This window comes from Aulonocara stuartgranti (genome assembly GCF_965226115.1).
Source record: "Aulonocara stuartgranti genome assembly, chromosome: 16".
In the NCBI taxonomy this organism is placed as follows: Eukaryota; Metazoa; Chordata; class Actinopteri; order Cichliformes; family Cichlidae; genus Aulonocara; species Aulonocara stuartgranti.
In genome coordinates this window covers 3,107,851-3,114,804 of record NC_138952.1, presented here as the reverse complement: position 1 = coordinate 3,114,804, position 6,954 = coordinate 3,107,851, and the positions used below count along the sequence as shown (strand labels likewise).

The 6,954-nt window shown below is 40.0% G+C and overlaps 1 protein-coding gene across 1 annotated transcript in view; it reads left to right on the top strand.

Moving 5' to 3' along the window:
* Positions 1-6,954, top strand: part of LOC309690786 (transmembrane protein 163a-like) — a 66,211-nt gene that overhangs the window by 15,551 nt on the left and 43,706 nt on the right. The window lies entirely within an intron of this gene.

Genomic DNA, 6,954 nt, shown 5'->3' with positions numbered 1-6,954 from the left:
TAATCCAAACGTGAGTTTGAGCATGAACCCGAACAGTAGGAAGCAGAAACTCTGTGACATAAAGACAAACAGAAAACCCACCAAAGAACAGAAGGAGGACTTAAATACAGAGGAGGGTAATGAGGGAAGTGGAAACACGGGGAGACACAGCTGACACAAATAAACATGATGCCACAAAGGAAAGTAAAACTAAACACAACGAACATGGAAATATAAGACTTTCAAAATAAAACAGGAAACCTGGAGAAATGTAGACATGAAACACATGACAGACGGACACAGAAGACAGGAAAAGACTCACAAACACAGGGGCATAGATGAAACCTAGACTAGACTAAACACAACACAAGCCCAACTAAAAAAATAGCACAATAACTTTACATATTTCCAATATAACATAAGAAATCAAAAATATAAAATAAACTCAAAATGCTGGGTCACAGACACAGCTCCTGACGACGTTGGTCTTTTAATAAAATTTATTTACACTAAAATAAACAAAGAATAATGACAACCTTTCATAGAGTGATGTGAATCACGCAGCCATCTGAACAGACGGTGCTCGACATGAATCCACATTTGTAGCTAAGGCAGAAATGTGTAACGGTGGCTGGTCACCGGATTGTAGTTATTTAAGTTGTGCTTTTTTAACACTTCTGCTGGAGTGTTACCTCCTGTAAGGATTCAGTCATAACCTCATGAGTTTCATGTTTCATTTGACGCTTTCATTAGTACCTCACTATCATTATAGATCTCATGTTACCATCACAAAGAATAAATGACTGAAAGTGTAAATCGCAGACAGCAGAGTCTGTAAAAAAGTGACGTTTGTGTTGAGTTGTACGATATCTGTTTGCTATCTGCAGGACATTTATCACATCCAGGCAGTCACTGCAGAAACAGGCGTGCTAATATACATCTCTCTCCCTCCTCCCTCCTTCTCTTGCTCCAGTTTTGCCTCTCTCTGCACTTTACTCCCCCAGGCCTTCATCACCTCCTACTTTTCCTCCTCTTCCTCTCCACCCAGACCTTCTTTCTTCAGAAGCTTCCACTCGCCATGTTCTATTTCCTTTATTCTGCCTCCACCTTACTTGAAAACTCGACCCCACCCCTGTCGCCACGGAGCCTCGGGGTAGAAAACACAATCATTTATTCATTTGTTTTACCTTCGCTCCCAATTGCAGTCTGTTTCTATTGGCGTTTTCGTTGCTGTTGTTTGTTTTGCCTTCGCTCCCATTATCGTACACGCTCTGACTTGGTAGGAGTTTCTATTTTTATGTAGCCCCCCAGATGTGTATTGTTTATGTGATTACTGGATGAGTTTAGTAATTGGATGAGGCTTAATCTCCTGGTCCAAATGGTCATTGTGTGTCATTGTAGCGTCAGCCAGTCGTCTTTTTCTGTCTGTCAGTGCTAAATGTGTCAGAAATATTATGCCACACATGCCACGACAGGACAACTTCTATGGACTGTATAATCCTCGCTGCTGTCTTTTTAGGCTCAGAATAAATACTGAAAAATTCCTTGTTTGTCGTCCCGGCTTTCAGTCCCGAAAGAATAACTTTTTCCAATTCGAGTACTTGCAGACTTGCTGGACTTGCACAATGAAAAGCATGCACAGATGAACATAATGTTCAGAAAAAGCATGTCAGGGTATGAAATTGGCAGCCATCTGTGGGCTCATTCAGATCATGAATTTTGTATTGCGCAGACAGAACTAAGAAATGTGCCTGTTAGTACACCTCTGTGCACGTGTGTGTGTATATGTTTATCTAAGAACGCTTTAAACTCACCCATCAAGTTATTTTTTATTTATGTTGGTGTTCTGGGTGTTCAAGTGCCGTATATTCTACTTCTGCTGGAACTAATCTATTTTATTCACTCTGATCATATATGATCAAACAAGATCTTTACTTAAATAATTACGAAACCTTTACCTCTGCCGGCACAAAGGTGCAAATGAAAGCATTATTTGAATGTGAACAGATTGCAGGTGTTGCGTTCTGCATCTGTGTTTGAGCTCCGTTCGTTCAGTCTGTTTTTTTGTTTAACTCATAAAACATTTACAGATTCAATATGTAATTTCAAAAGAGCCATTTCAGTGATCGTTGAGTTTTTCCCCTCCAGTCACCACTTTTAGGGCTAAATCTAAACTCTCTGAGCCTTCAGCCTTCCTGTCTACTTATGAGCCAAATGCTGGAATGGAAGCTTGTTATTATGTTAAAAGATGGATTTTAGGGTTGATTGATGTACTTGGACTTTGAAGTGTGTAATTTGCCTCAAATTACTGTTTTCTAAACATTATTTTTATACCCGTGTAAATTATAAACATATCAGGTCAAATCACAGATACTCCTTTCCACAGTTAATGCTTTCAGTTCCTCCGTATCTGTGCAGTGTTTAGTGATTACACTCATCATTCCTCAGGTGCTTCTGATTATCAGACAATGGTAAAACAATGGAGAGTAGCAAACTGGGCTAAGGCCACAGATTAGCTGAAATGCTAATCTTGTTAAATGTCAAGCGTCCCATTATTTGCCGTGTCTGTGTGTTGTGTTGTGAGAAGCATAATGCTCTCTTTGCGCGTCATAATTTGATGGCATGTGCTGAGACTCTTAACCATTCACTATCAATTATACTATGAATGGAACTGCTCTGTGTAGGATTCTCTGCATTCAGCGGGTTGGTGTATCTTACTGTTGGCAGAATGGGGACGAGGGTACTTTTGACTTCTCAGAGTAAGGTTACAGGGGCGCTACGGCGGCTGTCCTGCATAGCTTCTATTGTGTGATGCATCACTTCGTGGCCCCTGCAGTGTTCTTGACTTATGAGATTCATTAAAGATTCAGATTCATAACAACTTCTTCTTATAATTGTTAAAATTGCAGATCATATAATCTGGACTAAATATTATAAATAAATAGCATAATCTAGCTTTAAATCTCCACACAGACAGAAGCTTTTTGGAGTCCATTATTATTATTATGAACTCTTGAGTAATCAAGCTTGCACAGACTTGTTTCCCGTCTTCATAAAGAGCAAATGAGGAAACATGTTTGTTGAAATACAAGCTGAAGTCAATCAGCTTTTATCTGACAGTCATTTGGCTTTTTATTAGCTTTTAAACAATATCTGTTTCTGTAAATTGCAACAGCCACGCAGAAAACTAGTCCTTTGCCCTTGATAGCTGCTGGCCATGGCCAATGGTAAGTCTTCACTAATCGCCAATGGGATCTCTGGGGTTTACTGCAGCTCGTATGAGCTCTGTTTGGTTTGTTTGCACTGGTTTGAATGGGTTACCAAGCGAGCTTAAACAGCTTGAACTGAGCAGTGAGACAGCACCTAACTAACAACAGAAACGAGAGACTCCAATGATGTAAACAAAGAAAGTGACATTAATAGCAAATATAAATACACCATTTAAAAATATTCCAGCGAGTTGGTTCTTACTAAAATATCTCTAATATTCTTTATTTCTTATCGCTTTTATTGCAGTTTCTTTAACTGCTCTTCACTACAGTTACAGATTTTTTTTTTTATTATTAATTTGTGTGTTTTTTCTATAAAAAACACACAAATTAATAATAATAAAAAAAATTACTTTGGGTTAATGCACAAGGCTTTAAGAGTGAGATGCACTTGTAAGCTGCCATGTTTCTCTTTATAATGAAAACTATCATAACACAGTGCAGGGATACCGCATTATTACACCACACTGTCACAATATACAGATCCCCTGCTATCTGCACTCTTTGAAGATCCTAGACTGCAGCACTGAGGTTGTTATCAGCAGTTTCTCACACCAGATGCTTCAATCCCATTTCCCCTCCTCCTCTTCAACACCAAGCGTCTGCAGACCAATTAGGCCCACTGTACATAAGCGCGCACATATAGGTGTGACATCCCAACATGACGCCGCATGATGTAGGCTGAGGTTATTAATACATGTCTTAAAGCAGTAGAATCAGTGCAAATACTTAAAGATTAATAATAAAGATCTCTCTTATTTCTCTTGTCCTGAAATGCTCACACTAATGTCAAGGATTTGATCATTTTAATGCTCAAAGTCGATTCTTAATCATTACTGACTGGACGTTTAGTTACATGTGCATAAATCTGTATGTATCACACTGTGGGCGGTGTATGTATTTATACTCAGGCCTTTCTGTAATTCCAAAGCCATTTATGAACTCTCTACTAGGCTGAGAATAATGTCAGAGGTATAAATCACAGTCCTACTGTTTCCCCTCCAACCAGAACAGCAGTTGTTTCTCTTTTTAAAACATTTTTCTCCTTTATGAGCCTTGGTAATTTTACTACATCTATTAGTAAATCAGGGCAAAACCCGCAGTAGTGCTTCTGTTTGTGTGCTGTCCTCACTGGAACACCCAGAAAGTCTAGTCCCTTTTTGCTTTCAGAACTATTCATGGCACTGATTCAACAAGGTGCTGGAAGCTCCTCAGAGACTTGGGCTCACGCTGACCTGAAAGCATCACACAGCAGATTTGTTGGCTGCACATACATGATGTGAATCTCGTGTTTATCCACATCCCAAAAGTGCTCTGTTGAACTGAGATCTGCTGACTGCAGAGATCATTTGAGTACAGTGAACTTATTGTTGAGATCATTTGAGTTTTGTCCTGAAAGATGGGCACACTAGAGTCACGAAGGGACAAATATGCTCAGCAGCAATACTTTGGCAGTCTGTGGCATTTAAATGTTGCTCAGCCGGTACCAAAGCCTATCCCCCAAACCGTTACACAACAATCACCAGCCTGGACCATTGATACAAGGCAGGATGGAGCCGTGCTTTCGTCCTATTTCCAATACTCTACCTTATTTTTATTATTTGCTTATTTTTTCTCTTGCAAGGTGATCTTCGGTTTCTGAAAGGCGCCCTCAAATAAAATGTATTATTATTTTATTATTATTATTCTGGTGAGCAGAAGCAAGTAGTCTCAGGCTACGTCCACATGTACCCGGGTATTTTTGAAAACGCAGATTTTTCTATGCGTTTGCACCTTTCGTCCACACGTAAACGGCGTTTTCGGTCACTCCGGCCAGGGTGGATATTTTCTAAAACTCCGTTTTTGCATTTATGTGTGGACGAGAAAAACGGAGAAAACGCAGCGTCAAAGGTGTGCGCATTTTTTGACGTCACAGTGTGCGCCACGTTATTGTTTCGGTGAAATGAATTTCTACAATACTGTTACTGTTGATTGTTCTCTCTGCAGTGTTTAAATGCTTATATATACACACACAGTTACTGTCCCTCCACACATACGACTCGGTTCTGCTTCTATGCCCCAGCTTTGTTTACTTTTTCCCACCGAGGCTTCTAGACTTCTGATTGGCCAACATTTCTGCACGGTTAGGAATATATCGCCACCTGTTGCTTTGGCATGTTCCTAGCAGCGTTTTCCTTCATTTCTGCGTTTACGTGTGGACGGGATTATTTTTTAAAACGAAAACGGAAAATCTCCGTTTTCAAAAAGACCCGTGTACGTGTGGACGTAGTCTCAGTTTCCTGTTCTCAGCTATCAGAAGTCGCATCTGGTGTGGTCTTCTGCTGCAGAAGCCCATCTGCTTCATGATTTGACATGTTTTCATTCAAAGATGCTCTTCTGCATACTTTGGCTGTGAATCAAAATAAGTCAAAGTGTTTGTCAGAGTTACTTTGCCCTCAACCTGAAGCAGTCTGGCTGTTCTCTCATGGCCTCTGGCTACAGCGAGGCATTTTTGCCCAGAGAACTGCTCACTCACTGGATACATTTTGGACATTTCTCCATAAACACAAGAGTTTTATGGGGGTTTTATGCAGTTTCTGAAATTTTCCGACGTGCTTGTGTAGCACCAGCAACTATGCCACTTTCAAAGCATCTTTCTTTCTCGCTTTGATACTTTGAACTTCTGCTCGTCATTATAAATGGTCGTCTTCCAGGATTGTTACGCTTGAGCTGCACTTGTTTAGTTTCATTGTGTAACTTTATGTACGAGTCCTTTGAACAATAGCGTGTGCGTGTCTTTTTGTATGCACACCCTTGTGCTCTCCTACAAACCCTTGATGTTCAGTGGATACCATGTGGTCATGCACGGTGTATTAAACTACTTCAGTCGTCAGTTGGCTCTGAGCTAAGTTATTCTCTGTGTCTGTTATGAAAACAGACACAGAGAAATGAACTTCTCACTCTCATTCAATTCCTTTTAATGCAGAAATTTGTTTGTGGAAACATTGAGCAAATCACAAAAAAGAAAAAAAAACTAGATTAAGTAATTAGATAAATTTGATAAGTCAAACATGCCTTTTGTGTATAACTCACTGCAATCTCCTCAACTACAAATGGTGGCATTTTGTAATAACCTTTTAAACCTGTTTCCAGTGTTGTCAAGGTACTCCTGTCCATCCCAGCCTTTTAGTCACGCTGAACAGGCCTCTGTTTAGGTTTCACACTACATTAATCAGGTTTTACAACCACGCTGCCTCCTGGGTTTGATGTGGCTAATGGGACTCTATCCGCTAATGGCAAATAGAGTTTGTTGAAGTTAATTTTTAACATATTTTTCCGCTCAAATCAGGAAGTGAAGTAAGAATAAGCCTTACTCCAGTTTTTTAAGGATGTATGAAGTCTAAAAATCTGTGCAGAGAGAGGTGAAGTGTTGTGAGTGCACTAACGTCTCAGGTTTATCTTTCTGGTCGAGGTGCTGTTTCTGGATTACTTACAGGCACTGCTTTGTGCCGATATGTAAAGTTTCCTGATGCCATTTTAAAGATGGAGCCACAGAAGATATCCTACCTCACTGTAGCAACAGTGCACTATCGATCCGCGGCTCAGGAGAAATTGTTTTAACAATGCTGCAGGGCTGACGCAGAGTAAGAGGTACTTTATTTTCCAGCTGAGGCAAACTGACGTTTAGGCACACACCTTTAATATTTGAATGAGTTTGATTCCACTG